This window comes from Ischnura elegans, chromosome 9 (assembly GCF_921293095.1).
Source record: "Ischnura elegans chromosome 9, ioIscEleg1.1, whole genome shotgun sequence".
Lineage (NCBI taxonomy): Eukaryota > Metazoa > Arthropoda > Insecta > Odonata > Coenagrionidae > Ischnura > Ischnura elegans.
In genome coordinates this window covers 83,708,169-83,727,736 of record NC_060254.1, presented here as the reverse complement: position 1 = coordinate 83,727,736, position 19,568 = coordinate 83,708,169, and the positions used below count along the sequence as shown (strand labels likewise).

The 19,568-nt window shown below is 40.8% G+C and overlaps 1 protein-coding gene across 1 annotated transcript in view; it reads left to right on the top strand.

Annotated features, from left to right (window-relative positions):
• The window catches only part of LOC124165063 (fringe glycosyltransferase), a 131,793-nt gene that overhangs the window by 69,940 nt on the left and 42,285 nt on the right, over positions 1 to 19,568 (top strand). The gene's annotated exons all lie outside the window — the stretch shown is intronic.

The following is a 19,568-nucleotide window of genomic DNA, read 5'->3' as shown; positions in this document are numbered from 1 at the left end:
GAGGCTGGAAGATCGTTTAATGATCGGGAAATTCCCTCGGGTTGATCGCACGTGAAAAGGGATGGGGTGGCATGCGAGGTCGGATTGGGAGAAAATACTGCTGATATGGCGAAACTGGGAGTCGCCGTGGAGAAAGAACGTGGCCCTGGGATTGGGGCGCATTTTTTTGTGCGTAGTGGACGGAAAAATTCTCGGAGACAAGGTAGCGATGAGAAGAAAACCACGGGCAATAACTTACCCCCTCATACCCTCTAGTCCACCGTAATGATGTTTTCCCATGAATAAATCTGAAATAAATCCCCCGTTTCCGCAGATCAAATTTTCCCCGAATCTTGGTCCCAATCAGGAGGATTTGAAAAAAAAATTCTTTCTTGCTAACCTTGATTGGAAAAAAAAATTTGATCAGTTTATAATGTCGATTACCTGGAATTTATAACAGCTGACGGTATATTTTCATCAAATTTTTAATGATATTCGAGAATAATTTATATAAACAAACTTTGCACTGGTTTTTCATTCAGGTCTCCTCACACTTTATTTTCAGTCATTTACAAGGGACCTTATTTTATGGGTAAATTTTTAAATACTAAGCAACTGTAACGATAAATGGTTTAGAACCGATGTTGGCCTCATTTAGGCTTTTGACGAGGTTGACTCATTTTGTATCTTCCTTCTCAAAACAAAATGATTCCCTGTATCCTTGTCTCGTGATAGATATTATGCCATTTTCCTCGAATGATTGAAGATCATTGTTATCACCGCTAATGTATAAGATTATTAGGTTTTTCGGCTGAAACTGTGTGCATTTTCTTTTCTTACCTTAAGAAAAGTTGTAAAATGGCACTTTGGATGCGTCTTTTTCTCAGTTTTAAACTTAGTTTCCCTGTTCTCTAATCTATAACTTCTCTGTACATGAGAAGTCGACCGGCTCTTGAATTTTAAGCTTGATTATTAGCTTCTATTGGTTTCCACTATGAATTTATTGAGCACAAAGTAAGAAGCTGTAAAATGGTTTAATATATGCCATCTGAATTTTATCCGATCGCTCGCATGTAATATTATCGGCTTGCATTAATTCTTATGAATTGTAGCCGATAATGCCCCCTATTCGGCTCCACTTTTAGCTGAATTCATTTCTTTGAAGACTATCATAGACAACCGTGGGAGTTTTTTAGTCGCTGGCAATGAAATCCCACCATCTTGACGCCAGCTTCTCCAATCATTATACTTAATTAAGTTGCTTTCCATAGAATGACCAATAGAGAGGCAATATTTCACGTGATGAGCTTCCATGATCTTAGAATCCCGAATACCCTGAGGCCATGCTCGAACATAATTGATTCCAGCACTGCCAATTTCGAATTACTCGAATAGGTTAAAAGTGATGACTGGCGATCGAGTTCGACGCGGACGAAATGGGACAAGTATAGCCTTGGCTCCTCCGGTTTTTTTTTTTCAGAACACACATAATTGGCGTCCGATAAATCAGGCGAAACGCCCTGGAAAAATGATGCTCGTTCCACCCGTCGTGATACGGGGCTTTTGCCCAAATTTCCGTGGCACCTCAGCGCCTCTCCCGTCTGCAAAGTGTATTAGGCGCGGACGACAGGTGGCCGAGGTAAAGCAAAGAGAGATGAGACCGGGAGATAGAGGGGAGAAAGGGAAGGGGGTGGGGAGCTAGGGGGAGGAGTGGGAGGGGTATAGCGGAGGGTGTTGGCTGTAGGGAGGGGCGTGGGGACTGGCGGGAGGGGGTTGGGGAGAGCCGGAAGAAAGGTAAACCGAAGTTGAGTACGAGGGAAAGCCGAGGTCGGGCAGTGCAGGTATGAGGAGACTTGCTTGCGCGTTGCGGACGGAATTGAGACCACCTCAAATCGCTCTTTTTTGATTTAGCCCTCGATCGGTTTTTCGAAAACGGGAACATGACCTCTTCTGCGCTCATAGTTATCTTCGAGAGTGTGCGCAAAAGGGCCAATCAAGCTGCCGGTCTCCTCAATACCATCATCTAATAATGGAAATATGGATGCTATTTGGATTCCCTTAGAACCATGCTTTGGCTCAGGAAAAAAACATTGGTGGTAAAGACAGAGTTGATGGGATTTTCTAGGTAACGCGTTCAAAGCAATAATGCCCAGAGAAATTACATCCTAATTTTGTACTGCATTCTTGAGTTTATAAATAGAGTGAACTCACTTCGATTTTGTGCAGTCATGTATCTGTAGTAGTGTACGTTTCAGGGTTAATACGTACAAGAGCGCTCAAGTAGCTGCGGAGAAACATAAGTAACAGCACATTTTTAGAGTAAATACATCCACCATCGAAAATAATTTCATAAATCTCAAATTTGTATTAAATAGAACAGAGGCGAGTGGTCTTCGAAATTTTTCTACTGGCTTACTAAAACATTCATATTACATCCAAGGAATAGATCCGCATGGTTATCTTTCCCCGTAATTATGGTATATAAATTACTAAATCGAACTTAAAAATTACTTATCCATCGGTTTTCCAACTTACTGGTTTCAGACGCTACGCAGACGCTTTAAAATAGTTTTACTATATAAGAAAATAGTAGACGCTATTATAGTACTTTCGTCTGTAGTTTTTCATGTATTAATTCGAATACACCTATTAGCCAACAACGCATGAGGGCTCAGGGGAGCCCTTCGAGGATACAACGCACCGTGGCCGGGAACCAAGCAAGTGACTTATACGCCCGATCGCCCGGGGAGGGGGAGGAGACGAAGGGAAAAGGAAAGAGGCGCCGCCGCGATAGGAGCCCGGCGACGCCTCTGGGAGAGGAAAGGTGCGGAAGGAACGGGAGAGGGATAGACACTTCAACGCTATAGAAGCGAATAGGGCCCTACTATTAGCGAAACCAGGCAAAGCCATTAATGTGCCAACGATTTTGGTGAATTTTCCTATAAACGAGAAAAATCCATCGATCAAATCGTTGGATACCTATATTAGCCAACAATGCTTCTCTCTTACTCTTTGAACGTGGTGTATCCCTTCCATTAGCTATTGATATCTTCACGAGGCAGTAAAATAAGGCTCGCGGCGAAGATGAACTACTCGTGGTGGGGGTTATTGCAGCTGTGTCTTACGCGCCTCTTGTCACCTTTTCGCCACCTCGGTCCCATGGGAATCGGGACGAGGTTTCCTGTAACGGGAGCTGAGGAAAGCAGACAAGAGTGTCAGGTAGGGAAAGTTGGTGGCTTCGCTAAACTTGGTTTAATTCCCACTCGAACGTAATAACTCAGGCTGGATGGCGCCATGTAAGTTTCTTCGCGAGTGCTTTTTTATTTCTTCGAGAAAGGTGGGGGATGGGATTTATGTTGTCATCGAGTGGATAGGATGGGAAAGGGCGCAATGAATTTGCTTCCAGAGATAGCTGTCACCGCCCACCGTGACTTTAATTTATTTCAGATTGAAATAAAATGAAAAAAGTGGGACCACCGCTCGCTCACGATCCTGCTTGATGAGGAACTGAAGTAAATGAGTTCGTTCCTTCTCACCCTCCCTGTTCGGTTAATTTCACGGCGATGATTTCGCAGTTTTAGCCCATAGCACAGTGCATAGTTAGAGTGAGTTCAATCAGCATTAGGTTCAAAGTCGTTGGTAGCAGTGGCGTAAATAGGAATATGCTTTGGTGGGCGATGGGGGTATTGGGGGGCGGTTCCCCACCCCCAGGCAGCGGGAAATTTTTGAAATATGGAAACATACCTGGAAATGCATTTTACGTAATTATTGCACTTAAAATTTGGATTTCACTCGTAATTCCGCAATTGCGCGGGAAATCATCACAACAGAGAAAACATCAGTAAATTTTAGATACAGGGAAAACATTAGTAATTTTTTTTAATATCTCTGATGCTTTGGGGAGTATCCATCACTCTCATCCCCCATAGTTACGCCAGTGGTTGACAGTATAGATTTCTTAGCATTTTCAGTCTTAGGTTAATACATTTAAGAGCGCTCAGTTAGCGACGGACTATTTAGAAATTGAGGCCGAAGTTGAAAGCGACAACTTTAATATTTCTAGGTTTAATGGGTAAAGCTAGCGCAGGCAGTACTTTTTGATAGATTTGATTGAAATTCTCATACTTTGCAATATGCTTCTGATACATTGTATGGAATTTAATGGAAATAAAATTTCATAAAACATGAAAAATAACGCTATCGCTGTAGTCAGCCAGTTAGACCCATCGCGTGATATCGGATTTTGCCGTTTCAACCTTGGTCGCATGCGGAAAAGCCATTAATCCATCTTGTTTATGTTTCCTCTGTGGTGTGTGTATCTGGCTGTAGTATAATGCGTGATGAACCTCATCCCATGCAAAACAGACCCTTGACATTTTCCATTCGGGCTCTGAGCGTCGTCCGATAGGCCTGCGTAACCTAGCAACTCATGTGTTGACCACTCTTCTACGGAGCAGACTTATTTCGATACATTAGAGTTTTTCACATTTCTATTCTCATCTCTACCCTCAAGTATCCAAAACAAACCTTGGGCTTTAGCACAAAGTGAGTGAGCGGAAATTGAAAAATAAGCCCCTGAACCGGTTAGTGCTACAGAAGCGAAAATTCTCGCGAGTATCATGTGACCAAAAGGGCCGGAAATGGCATTCAAAATATTTTGAGTTTTAATCCCGCCCTACTTGGATGTTAAGTTAATCGCATGTTCTTGATTTTCGTCGGATGTAACCTTAGACGGAGCTCCTCCAAACGAAGTATCATGCAAGGAAGGTGACTTGGTTATATCTTTTATGAGAACCACGGGAGAGTTGAGTAACTAATGGGGTAGAGCGTTGGTCTTCCGACCGGAGCCTTCCTGGTTCAAATCATGCAAGAAAACTTTGGACGTCAAAATCCTCCACTGGCCCAAGGAGAGGGATTGGCCCCCCTTTCCCTGAATAGATGAACTGCACATGCTTGGTTGAGGGCGAGCTCTACCTGTCTATCCATACGCACCTTAGGGTTAAAGTGCTGACATAAGTGATAAAAAATTATTTTTGAAATTGACTGGAACGGTGTTCGTAAGTTCTCCGCCTAAAGAATCTACGTTTGAGCCTTAGAGACCTTTAGGGTGTTCAGCGTGGGGAAGGATTTCTTTAAACTTGTCCACTTAAGGCTGTTAACAAAGGAAAATGTCCTCAAACTAATAGGTGTTATGTAGAAAATGTGTCAGCTCACACCAAAAATGCGTGGCTCCATGTATTTGTAGAAATATCTGACTGATCAACTACTGTAGAAAATCTTCAGTTCCTTGAAAAGGTTAGTTAAACGAATGAGTTTTACTGTAAAGGGGCATTTTCACCAAAAAGACTAAATTGTTTTGATAAAAAATTATCATAAATATAAAGATGAACTATAAATAAATAAAATTTAAACAGGATGGATAATCGAAAATGTTTTCTATCCCTCTAGCTAGAGCAGCAATCGATAAAATGTACTACCTACGTAACTTGTTTTGCCCCTCAGATTGTTCCAAGAAGGAATTATTTATATAAATACATAATATTACCACTATACAATTTATTTTTTACGTCTTTTCGAGATCATTACTACCGCAAATAGAGGAGAATTTTAAATGTTTCATAAATTATCTGAAAGTATGTGCTTCAAATCAAAATTCAAATATTTTGGGAACTGTCTTGTTTATCATTAGTGTTACCAATGTAATTTTGTTGTCGTAAACGTCACCTGTAAATTCAATAAATGTCCAAATTGAATGAATGAAACGGCATAAATCCTGATGCAGTCAAAACTCGGGACGTGACTAATACAAGCGGCGAACGAAGAAGCTCGTCAATTGTGGGTGAAATTGTTCATTGTGTGCGTGCGAAGAATGTGCCCTGTGGGAATGGGAATGTGTCCTGGGACACATTCCCATTTTCCCGTGCGTGAATAGGCGGGCGTGGTCTACCTGGGTGCAAAGCTTACTAAGAAAGAGCGCCGTTATGCCTTCAGGGGTCGGTAGTTGCTGAAGAATAGACACTGCTGTAGGCGGCCGGCTCCCGTTTCGGGATGAAGTTGTCCGCCTCGTCGTCCACGTCATAATATCACGTGCCACAAACCTGGCGCTTTTCGTCGGGTCCTTAATTACTAGCGGTGGGAAGAGAAGGGTTTAATCAATCGGGAACGGAATTGTTAATTATAGGTAGGATCGTGCCCTGTCATTCTCACGCACAAATTTTCCGGTTCCTCTTTGTTAGTCTAGGATCTCATGTGTGCGAGAAGGTGGGTGGGCGAGTTGTGTTTGACTTTGAAGAACCGGCCTATCGTCTGGCGCAGAAATTATGCTCTTTCGAGTTTAGAAACGATAAAAAAGAAGTGGAAAGGGACACAGAAAAATTATTGCTATATCATTATTTTTTGTTCAATTCTGCGCTGTTTTAAAATAAAGTTTTCACATATTGAAAGCACTTGTCTATTTCCACGCTCATATATAAACAAATACGCTTAAATAAATACTTACACTTAAATAACTGCTACCAACTTTGCAAAATGCGCGAAAACCGAAATGAGACGTCGTAGATTTTTAGAGTGCCTGAAAAAAGTGTTTATGTCGGCGTAACGTTCTTGGCTAACGGTAAATAATCCTTACACAGTTGTCGCCTTTTCTCTCTCACAGGTAATTTGGCCTTGGAGCCAGTTATGACCCTACTGGTAGGAGTAGAAGACGCGGCTACGATGCACCCCGAATTTGGGTGCAATAAAATGACTTATTTTCGAGTTATGGGTCGCCCAAGTTGGTGCTTCGTTCAAAAATACTCATAAACAGGTAGAATAGAATATTTTTATTATGCTCTAGGTAAAACCTATGAGAGCAATAAATGGAAAATACAGGAAATGTTATACATCTTAATAAAAGGCATTTTAACAAAAATAAGGCATAATGGAGATTATTGCTAGGCTAACAAGTAGTAGATATTTATTAAAAAAATGTAAAATATTCAATACTAATAACACGAAAAATATAATTTTTAACTTTGACAGTAATACACATACAAATAAACATTTATGTAGAGAGTTTTGATAACGTCAAAACTTTAATGTAAGTAATAACTCTAATGAGTTGAGGAGATTGAATTAAGCTCCAGACTTCAAATAGGAGTACAGCCTTCTTTTAAACGACTGAAGTGATTGCGACGTCTTTATATTTGGCGGAAGAGAGTTCCAGAATCTAGATGCAGTTGGATGAAATGATTTGAAATATATATATTGGTACTTCTTTCATTGAAACTGCAATTAAGGCTATTGAAATGCGTTTCTTGAGTTAATGTTTCGTCTAAAACCACGTCGAATGGAACATTATGGTGTAATTAGTTTTTATTAGTCTCTTCTCGTTATCGAGTTATTCATATAAATAATTTCTGATTAAGGTTAGGATGAGTGCTGCATGCCAGGTGTGGAATCACCCCGTGCCACACACCCTGACGTTGGCTTGCACGGTGCCTAGTAGATGTATCTTGTTTTTTTTAGTCCTAGGTGGCGGCAGAGAGAAATCCCAGCCTAACACACCGAAGATCGCGGGTTCGAGTCCCGTCTGGATAGGTTGTCCCTATGGATGTGTGCGATCGTCTATTGTTAGTTATTGTTGAAACCCTCGAAAGGAAGGTCTCATCGTGTTGTTTTCTGGATAACTGAAATAAATTTAAATAGAAATATTTATGAGTTAATTTTTCGTCTAAAACCACGCAGAATTGAACATCGTGGTGCATTTAGTTTTTATTAGTCCCTTTTCGTTATTTAGTTATTCATATGTTGTTTTGTCGGTCTCGGTGGCTCAGTAAGTACAGATGAAACCCTCGTCGTCGAAGGCCCTATTTTGCTGTTTTAGGGGGATTGACTGAGATAAATAAAATGAAAATAAATAAAATATCTAAACGTGAGTGCACATGATTTTTTTGCTGACTGGTGGCCATTGTGTGTGAGTGGGTGGGCAGATTGTGCTCTTGGAACCGGGCCTCGAGGGGTTGTGGGCCACAACTTGTGGCCCGGAGGGAAAGCTGGGAGGAATCGGGTGAAAAGGAGGGAATGGGTGAAGCAATGCTGAGGGAGTCGAGTTTTTGTGTCTGCGGGTGGGAGTGAGGGAGGGAGGGTGGGGAGCGACAGGTGCACCCCAAGAGTGAGGGTCGGCGGGGCAGAACGCCTCCCTTCTTCTCACCAGCCACCCAAGCTCTCTTCCGCCCCTCCTTTGGCGCGTTTTCCGTCGGGCCGGAAGGCCACTTAACTGTCCGATTCCGAGTTACAGCAACTCTGGTTTGAAGACTTACATCTCGGTAATAAATGAACGCACGAAGATACAGCGAAGTTAGATGGAAGATAGATAATTTACCCCTGGTGATGGTGCATACTTATCGAAACCCTGGTCGCTGAATTTAAAAAAAGTAGTGGTATAAGTAACAGTCATCTAGCCTTATGATACACAGGAAAGAAACCTTATGATACACAGGTAAGAATGAATTAGTGAATTTTGATAGAACCTTCAGCGGATCGATAGTATTGAATGCGGCTCCACCGGGCAATCTAATACACGGCTTCCGACGTTTCACCCCCTGCCAAACACCCTAGAGGTGGCTCGCAGGGTATTATGTAGATGTTTCGAGCTACAAGTTGTTCTCCATTCTCATTCAGCCCTGAGGTTGGAGTACGACACGTACCCCGAAACTTCGGCAATGGAGGAGATTACCAGGTATGGTTATAGAAACTACGAAAGTCAAAACCAGTAAAATTTCAATAGTTTCGTTCCCGGAAGCGAAATTTAGAAACGAAATGGATTTAAACCTGGGGAGCTAAACTCAGGGTCATAACGAAATCGGAGTCAAAACGACTTCGGGTCGAAACTAAAGTAAAAATCTTGCACGGTAATGTTTCGCAGCGGAGGGACCACGTGCTTCACCTTCGAACGGTTTAGTTTCGATCCACGCTTCGAGTACGAAGTATGGTTTGAATGAAGTAGAGGTTAAGCCTACCTTCAATAGATGCTACTAGCTTCTAGCTTCAATAGATGCTAGAACTAGCCTCAGAACTTGCCCCCTACTTGCAGTTAATATTCAGTAAATCCATCAAGCAACACGAAGTACCTAATGACTGGAAAATCGCTAATGTAACGCCTATATTTAAAAGTGGAGACAAGGAACAGCCATCTAATTACAGGCCGATATCTTTAACGTCCATCTCTTGCAAAGTCCTTGAACACATCGTAGTCAGCTCGGTAATGAAACACCTAGACGCGCAAAACTTATTAATGGGAAATCAACATGGATTCAGGAAAAGCAGATCGTGCGAAACTCAGTTAGCGCTTTTCGCCCACGATATTTTAGTCTCCGGGGAAGACAACATTCCAGTAGACGCGATTTTTCTTGATTTCAAAAAGGCATTTGATAAAGTACCCCACGGAAAGTTAATAATAAAACTGAAATCTTATGGTCTAGACGAAGATGTCATTTCCTGGATTAGAGAATTTTTGAGCGACCGCGTCCAAAGAGTAGTATTAGACGGTGCAGTCTCCAATGAGGTTAGAGTCACTTCTGGCGTTCCTCAGGGTAGTGTCATTGGCCCACTCCTATTCCTTCTTTATATAAACGACATTGGCGAAGTAGTGCAGAGTAAGTTACGATTATTTGCAGACGACGCTGTAGTTTACAGAGAAATTCGTTCCAGCAAAGATATAGATGAACTAACGAATGACCTTGCTGCTATCCAAGCTTGGTGCGTTGCTTGGCAGTTAGAATTAAATTTGGAAAAATGCGTCGTAATGAATTTCTGGAAGAAGAATAACTCCCTACAGCGTAACTATGTCATTCGGGGCACGCAGTTAAAGGCAGTTGAATCTGTGAAATATCTAGGGGTTAGACTCAATAATGATCTATCGTGGAATAAACATATTCGAGAAATAACCGGTCAAGCTAATCGTAAAATGGGTTTTGTTAAAAGAATATTAGGAAAGTGCGACGACAAAGTGAGAGAAATTAGCTACTTTTCCCTCGTTAGACCACATTTGGAATACGCTGCCAGTGTTTGGGACCCTCATGAAAAAGGCTTAATAACAGAGTTAGAACGCGTGCAAAGAAGAGCTGCCAGGTATGTGAAAGGTCGTTACGATAGTCTTGTTAGTGTAACTGACCTCTTAGATAAACTTGGATGGGAATCTCTGTCGGACCGTAGATTGAAAAATAGACTAAACCTTTTAGATAAATTCAAGAGCAGTGTCTTTTCTGACGAAGTTAACCATATCTTGCGGACGCCAACGTACTACGGAAGATCAGATCATATAAATAAAATAAGAGAGATAGATTGCAGAACAGACAGATTCCGAATGTCATTTTTTCCACGATCAATAAGAGATTATAACGGCAGCAATAGAACGCGTAAATAGATTGCATGACTTGTAGTGTAGCCTACTAACCTATGTAAAACTTACTGCATGTTTCTGAATTTCTATTCTATATTCTATTTATAACAGCATATAGTAGTATAGTTTGTTATTATACGGGACGTTCTTTGGACGGTGTGGTGTGCATGTGGGAGTCCAAATGCATGCTGCATGCTGGTGATTGATCACCCCCTGCCATACACCCTAGAGGTGGCTCGCAGGGTAATTTGTAGATGTAGATGTTGTAGATAGATGCATGGGGCCCTCATATTTTTACCACTATCATGAGAACGATGAACGCAAACTGGCCATTCGATTTTTAAGCTCAATGTTTTAAACTTCCTACACGTATATCAAACGTAATGGGTCGTAAGTATTCCCTCTTATCCCCCTCCACTCAACTTTTGGGATCGAAACTTAACTATGAGCAGCGGATTTTCGATTAATTTAGTTTCATTCCCGGGAGTAAAGTTTCGTCCCGGGTCGAAACTAAACTCCTTGGTGATTTTTATTTCGTGCAGGAACGAAACTGAACCTAAACCTCGTATTTTCGTTTCCCTCCGGGTCGAAACGAAACATTTTCGTTTCGTTTCACTTGCCATCCCTGGAGACTGCCCGGTGTAGTACCCGAGCAGGCTTCACTACCAGCTTACGCCGGGAAAGCATCAAACCTTTTTTTTGTTGTAGAGCGCTAGTTATATTCTACGTTTGACGATTGAAGTCCTAAAGTTTTTTACGCAAACTTAATCAATATTTTTGCGCTGTAATTGAAAAAAGTGTACTTTAATTTTGATTCTGCAGCGGAAGGTGCAATTTTTGAAGACGTGTCATTACGTGACCCATAACGATTGGAGGGGTATAGGGGTTCAATCCTCTAGTCCCCGAAATGGACATGCAGTCATGAGCGTACCCCCTCCGACTAAATCCCATGTATCCTTACACCAAAGTGTACCTTTCCTCTTGCTATCCCCCTTCCTCCGAAACAATTCTCGATAAGCATTCACTATTGCTTTGTATGGTTGACCATTAATTTCAGCATGATAGAATTATAGTTTTTAAATACAATGACGAAGTTACAAATAAAGTTCACAATATTTAGGTGTTGAGATGTTACCAATACCTGGTTACATACGGACTCGGTGATTTTATCGTTACTCGAAAAATTTTTCTGCAAGAATTAAACGATGGCAAGTATACTAAACGAAAAAAAATCTTAAGAGACGTGGTATGATCTTTATATGATATTAAAAGATATATGAAACAGCGAGCTGCCGAGAAATCGCTTTGCCGAAGGAGGAACACCCTCGGGGCCCGGTGGCTGGTTCCTTCAGTAGTTGCTAGTAGTTGGGGAGTTCCGCAGTAGTTGTTTCCGAAGTGAGGAGGCGGCAGGAGGGAAATACTCCCTTCCCCCTTTCCAGACTGGAGGCAAAGCAAGGTCACGCCACACAGGTTTAAGGAGAGGGGGGGCGAGAAAGAGAGGAACACAACACATTCTGCAAATGTTGTTTGGTGACGGGAGGGAAGAGATCTGACGATGCGATCGACGCCCTAATGGCGGGGCGTTCGAAAGAGGGGGGTGGGTTCCGAAATATCTGGGGGGTGAGGAGGAGGTAATGTTTCTCCCGTGCGGAGACGCTTTAAAAAATTCCTACACCCCACCTACCCCCCGATAATTCCCGGGTAATTCGACAAACACGCCTGCATTCATTCTTCTTTCAAGAAGGTTTTTTTTATTCATCGACATTTTTATGGCACTTTCCCAACTGCCTCAGGGGTATTTGACGAGGGGTGAGTTATTCACCGTCATGCTCTTCACTATGTGCTCCTTTCTTTTAGAAAATGAAGCAACTAACGCGTCTTCAATGAGTGGATCGAATCGACTGAAAAGACGTATTTTAAATGTTGAATATGATATAATTTGGGCTATTGAAATAACATTTGCAACTTTCCGCAATTATAGAAATGTAATCCGATTAAGGGTTCGATATTGCTACGTCATCTTCAAGGTACAAGTAGTTGTGACCATTTTGTGGTAACATCTAAACCTATGTCGGAATAAAAGTTAATAATTGCGGAAAATTGCAAGTGTTTATTTCAAGAGGGAAAAATTCTACTCCATCACACTTGGATCTTCGGATTTTATACTTTCCCACACTTCGAATCAGAGTTTCAACCATACGGGGTGAACTTTCCGGTACTGATGGTTGGTCCGTTGTTGTTTCGTTGAATATACAGCACCCGCTAAGTCTTCTCCGTTGTTGCTTCTTGCGGTTACCAGAGACGCATAATGCGTGTGAAAAATGATTCGTACTACGAGGGAGGTAAATTTTTTTTGTCTATTTTAACCTCGCATTTTCGTAGTGCCATTTAAATAAATACTAATTTTGAATTAATTTCCGGGGTTATAATCGGAAGTGACCTTTTTATTATATTTCTCCCAACCATGTTTCTTTCACAATTTTCTATTGAGTGTACATACGAAGTTATTTTTCCAGCACTTTACCTGATTTTTGAGTAACACCACGAACTAATTCGTCCGTTTGAAAACAGGTAGCTATTATTAAGGTCTTTGATTGTAGTTTCATTTTATCAAAGTAGAATAAGTGCTTTCTTTATCTGTCATTCAGATTCACGGTTATATTATCAGTAGGTATTATAAAAGTGATCAAAGAAAACGCTTTAAGCTTCCTAATTTTTTACTCCTGTGTAATTTTCGTTTTGATCTCAGAGAGCAGTAACGGTAGTTTGAACATTTTAACATGTCATGCGTGCTATTAATCGTATGTTTAAGTTGAATTAATTCCACTGTCATAGTCTTGCAGAGAAAACTCACGTTAAAGGTCACCTGAAGATGTACCACTGCTGTGAAACCGGTCGTGTCTAGTGTGAATTATCGTAGAAGAGCGAAGATGAAATTTTATTGCTTCCTAATGAGGCTATTTTCACGGAATAGAGCGAGGAATGGTATTCGAGTGGAAATGATTTTTTTAATCGCTGAAGCGAAAATGAAAGAAAAATATAATTAAGAATTTTCATTCCACGGTCAAACCTTCTGAAACGAAAGAACACGCTTCGAGGCGTTCATTTATTTTCCCTCCTTTTTTTTTCTTTACTTCGCCCCCGCCTTCGCCCGCCAGTCTGCACGAGCGCCGAAATGGTTGCCTAGCGGCGGTGGGCGAGGGAGCTTTCTTACCACCGCCGTAGGTGGGGGAGGGCTTTGTGGTTACCACCTACGCCTCCTCCCCTCCCCCCTACCTCTCTGGAATCGCTCCTAATCGTAATTTCGTTCGAGATTTCGCTGCCGTGATAATGATGACTTAGTTTGCCCGTGGATGCCCCCAATTAATCACGCCGAGCGGCCACGAAATGGACCGCTTGTGGCATCCGTGAGGCGAATCTTTAATTCCATTTCAACGGTCGTCTCCGTGACCATTGCGCCAATCCGTGCATTGGGTACTCAAGCCACGCCTCGAACACATTATTGGAGGACTGTGTGATTTTCATGATGAGTTTGCCTCCCGAGGAATTTTCGCGAGAGGGAACTTAAACAGCTTTATCTCTCTCTGTTTCGAGGACATTGCATGCTGGGTAACGTGATACATTGGAACTGTCAGGAGGGGTGTGGGATCTTTCTCAACAAAGGAAAGACTGCAACGTTGCGTATTCGATCCGTGTTTTTTTTTAATTAATCATTTATGCACCTGGCGTCTCGTACGGCCAAGCTGTTGGGAAGGTTTGGCTAACCCCGTCTCGATTTTACGACTCGCTTATTTTTTTGTATCAATCCACATAAGGGAAAAATACTTTTCTACGCCCACGTGTCGTAAAATTCATCAGGGTTGATTCTGATCGGCCAACCTAGGCAGAGGCCAAAGCCTCGTGAGGATGGAAATAAGTTTTTTTTTTTAATTTTGACCTCTGATCATAAAAAACGGGTTTTGAGAGCACTTTATTTCGACAGCGGTGATGGTATCACTTGGCAGCCTTTTCTGCTATTTCCTTATAGAACGACAAACTGTTTATTGGATGTCACTTCAGATAACATTAAGCGATAAAATTCCTATAATAATGCCAAGAAGTGCGCTCAGCACTTGAGTGACGTGGTGGAAACGTTTGCAGATGTAACAGATCCGACCGAATACCTGAAACCAATATTCCGAAAACGTGTTAAACGTTGCTGCAGTCAATTGCTGCAGTCAGCTGCAGGATAACTAATCGAAATCATTTGTACGCTTTAGGCGGCTAGTGAATATGCTACAAATTTTCGCTATAATTCTACAGGTTAAGTAAATTCTTAAGGTTAAGTTAATGTTGAATGTGACTACCAAAATTTTATGAGTAAAGAGCTACTTATCACAAGACAGGTTGATACTTTGGTTTCTTGCAGACTCGAAAATCGCCATGAAAAGATATTTTCCTATTATTTTATAAACTTCTCCATCTAAACTATATTTATAATAGGTATTTCCCCGTCGATTCTGTTTGTAATTCAGATAACATTCTTCTGACAACTCCGTAAATGCATTAATGTCGCTAAGGAATGTGAACGCAGTCAGGTACCTGTGTCCAAAGATTATTATTATAACTATGACCAATATCTTACTATTCTCAAATTTTATTTCTTCACGTTTTCAAATAAATATATCCTATCCTATCCACAAAAAATTACTACCTTTTTTTCATGTGTCGTTTTCGTGGAAACAATTTGACATGTGATATCTTCCACCCTAGTTTTTTTTAACCTTTCGTAATGGTTTTAGGTATAGGGAATATTTAGATAAGATAAATACTGTGGGCCTTGAAAAATACTTTTGAGGCTGTGGTCCAGGGAGGACAGCTGCATCTGACGACCTTAGACCTCAGCTGTGTGCGGGTCGCCCTGTGATCGAGTTGAGGTTGGGGTGAAACCTTAGGAAAACAGACCGGTGTCAGCTTCGAGGGGACCGCTTCAGCGACTGAATTGATGGCTCCAGGCCTCGGGCCCTTCTGCGGGCACCCTCGGAAGCCACAGTAGCCAACGATAGTGTCTAGACATCCACTCCAAGGTGCAGCCTTTTTTTATCTCGTGTTGGGGGACCCCTTGGCACTCCACGTTGTCATCTTCTTTGAAAGAGTTATAGAGGAAACTGTGGGACGCGTCAGCATAGTGATTTGGGGATGAAAAGAACATATTATCATACTGCCTCTTGAATTATGTTTTTAAACTACATCAATCATGCAGCAATGTGTGTACCAGACGTGAGTGCTTTTGTAAATCTATCCTCGTTAACGTGTGAACTGGTTCGTTCAATTGTATTTGGCTCAACTATGTGGAAATTAATACACGAAAATGAAAAGGAGACTTCGATGCTTTCCACAGATTTATTTCGTCCGTACGACATGTTTCGAACCATAGAGGTCATTATCAAGTACAAAAATTTCGAATTTTAAGCTAACATATATACTCTTTGAAGGGGTTGGGGGAAAGAGTGGAAGGAGTGGGTCCGCTCCACTCCTTCCACTCCTGACACCCCCTCCTGACACCCACTCTTCAACTCTTCCCCCCAACCCCTTCAAAGAGTATATATGTTAGCTTAAAATTCGAAATTTTTGTACTTGATAATGACCTCTATGGTTCGAAACATGTCGTACGGACGAAATAAATCTGTGGAAAGCAACGAAGTCTCCTTTTCATTTTCGTGTGAACTGGCTTGAACCGTGTACCTCTTGTGTCTTGGTTTTCAGTGTTAGCCAAATTATAATATTCAATGAAGGTACACTGGTAGATGAATGAAATTAGGCGTAGTAAAATAGCGTGTTCATTGTGTTGGAATGTGATAGTGTCATTTCAATCATGAAGCCTTTAAGTATGATGGTAGCCATTAATCGTGTCGCATCCCGACGCCTTCGCCAGGACGTAATGACAATCGCGAGTCGCAAGAGTCGAGTGGCTGCCTCCTGACTCGCGGGTGTGGTTGAGAATCGGGGAAAATGAATAAAATTCCCGCTGGATACTAGTGAGGTTATTTATTGAAAGTAAAATACAAGTCCCCTCTAATTAGTCCAGCTCGTCGAGACGCCGGAAAACCCGGCCCGGCCGTCTACTCTCTCTGGAGAGAACTGGCGACACATCCTCCTCTTGCGTAGATTGTGTCCTAATCGCACCTCCCCCCACTCTCGACTTACCCCCCAAAAGGCCAAAAGGCTCTGCTTCTCATACAGCCGTCATGATATTGATAACAGATCACAAGCAGGGCCATGTGGGGGTGCACAACAATCGTATGGACATTGTTACCTGCAGCCAAATGGCAGCAATCAGCTTTTATATTCAATGATCAATTGTGGCATTATGGAAGTAATAAGTGGTTAGTGGGGCGTTTCTCTCGCTAAATATTACATTTGAAATGGATTTATAAGGTATTGAGAAAGAAATATGTAATATGTTCGATGGATTAAGGGTATTGGAGAGCTTTTAATTATTACTTTCCCCGTTGTGAAGAGATCTTGATGATATTGGCGTATCATGGGTTACACAAAGGTTAATAGTTAGAAAGAGACTGCCGAACAATCAACGCGTAGCTTGAAATGTAGTATCTAATCAATCTCTATTATTAAATCATTAAAAATGAGGGCAACATGTTTTACCTGTGACCTCATATGCATCATAAACCTTTAATAATGGTAAAAATAACTTTTTATGACGTCTTGAAGCTAATAGCTTGTATCTCATGCTAGCTGTTTGATTTGATGGGTATTGAAAAAGCATTGTGTTATCTGTTTGGTATGAATTCTATTACTCACATTGTCCATTGCCCAATATTTTACGATGGAGGTTTTAACTTTAATTTGTGAGTTTAATAGAATGAAAATACATCATTATTGTGAGATACCTGGCACTGTATTACAAGTGGAAAGAACGTTGCTATTTACCGAATTTAATAACATCCGTCTATATTGGATGAGATGACTTTGTCGGTCCTGTTTAGCTTGGAGCCTGGAACATAGCTATGGATAGCATTTAAGGATGCTGTCGGCAAGTTTTTCTTACGATATGTTTCTAATGTAATATCCTGGCGTAGGAATAATCTATATCTTATACATTCGTTTTCTTCCATTTGCTTTTATTTATTTCTTATGCCCCCTTTTCTCTGTTCTGATAAATTCTCTCCCTACTGATGTTGATCCGTTTTCGTTATCAATTAAAAATTTTACTCACCTGGCATCATCTCATTATACGCATAATGACTATATAACTTGATAAATTCTGAAATTATGGCCATGGTAATCGGTTTTTTGTTTTGTTTTTGTTTGATTTGAAATTGTAATTAGCACATTTGTTTAACTTTTATTTGTTTTAAGTGCACTTTAAATTGCCAGTATTGCTGTATGTGCGCCATTTCATTAAAAAAATCAAAATGTAGTTTTCCTCCTAATTTATTTAGTCCCTGTCGTGTTCTTGAGGATGTTGGCTGTGTTGCAAGCATATTCAGAAAGTGGCTTTGACTTGAACTGATTAGTTTTAGGTTCTGTAAAGATATCTATATATTGACATGTATCCAAGAACATTTTATAATCTCAAAATTAAAAAAAAATCCCCTCGGTGGCGGGAAAGTGGCTCAACTAACAGAAGGGTCCCGTTCGTGTAACGAGGCCCCCCGACGATTGCGCCTATCTCCCTTTTCGGTGTTTCTCCACACCTTCCTCTTTCTGGAGAACACAACTGGTCGTCCACGTTAATTTATTCCTCTCGAACGCGTCGTCGATAAAGAGTTGGATAGTCTCCCATCGTTGCGGCAGCCAGAATCCCACTTTGGGGGGAGAGGAGAGTTTTTTACGAAGACCAATTGCGAGTATTTTTCTGTTATTCCCCCTGAATTCTAAAGTTATGGAAGATGTAATATTAAAAGCATATTAAATAAATTGTTATTAATTTATCGTAAATGTAATTGTAATAAGAAATCCAATTAATTAGGACTGATTTAGACTATGGGAGTTATTTCTCTCCCATACCCTTCAATGACTGCGCCCTTATTGCTCACCATCATAAGTTTTTGTAATTCCCTATCGCTTAGCCTCTGGTTGGAATATCGATATAGAATACAGGGTCAAAAAGGGGTGGGGGTAAAATGAGCTTACTGCGATGGCAGGATATTTGAAACACATTCTAAACGAAGTGCGGTCTATTATCGGTAAATGATAGAGAAAATACGATTGAAATTTTGTAACCATCGAAAACAAACCTTTTATGCAATTGTTTTCTTTAGCATAGAAATTAGATCTTTTGGTACTAGCTATCTAGCTATTGAGCCTCCAAGCCGATTTATTGCAAACGCCTGTGATGGAGTTAGTGGATGGGCTGGTTGAGATGTTGTGTGAAATATCCGCCAACTTTGGACCGTATGACTATATCTGTACTTCGATTTTAGCTACGTTACAAGCAAAGTTTTCAATCAAGGCGAAGGGCTGTTCTAATTTTGATACTTTGAAATATTTGGATTGTTAGAAAATTGAAGAAAATTCCATTATTTTGGAAATAAGAGAAACTTTAAATGTTTTCAAGGAACATTTTTATTTATTTTCCAATGAACATACGTCTTTTCATTAATCATTCATTCTTTTTACATTCTAGTTGATATTTTCGGTACTTTAGTTGGCATTTGTTGTGGTCAGTGGAGCCAGCGTTAGAAACGCTACGTTTTGCTTTTATTTTCTCATTCTTTGTGAAGTACGATTCAGCTAATTTTTCATGGGATAAAAATATTTATCTCGTGCTTTCTCATGCCTCCTCGTTACATATGTCATACGACCCGTAATGTTTTTCTTTCTGCCGAAAAAAGTGGATATTTTCATTTTTACATCAAATTTTCCGGAATTGTAATGACAATATCTTTCATCGCGTCTGAGAACGTCTGTTATGAACCTAAATTAAGTGGAGTTTTTTTGTGCATGAGTATTTGAAAATTTTAGGGAAGCATCGTATTGTCTTGTTAATTCCTGTTCCAAAATTGGACTGGTGTGTGTCGTACGATCCTTTTATGTTTTTTTTTTCAGTCGAAAAAATGAGGTAAAATTTTCATTTTTCCAGTAAATGTTCCGAGAAAGGGGATGGCAATTTCTCTCATCGCGACTGACTCTCATGAGGGCATGGCAGAGGTCAATGGGGATGTGCTAACACATAATAGAGGACAAACTTAAACGAATCCTCTCT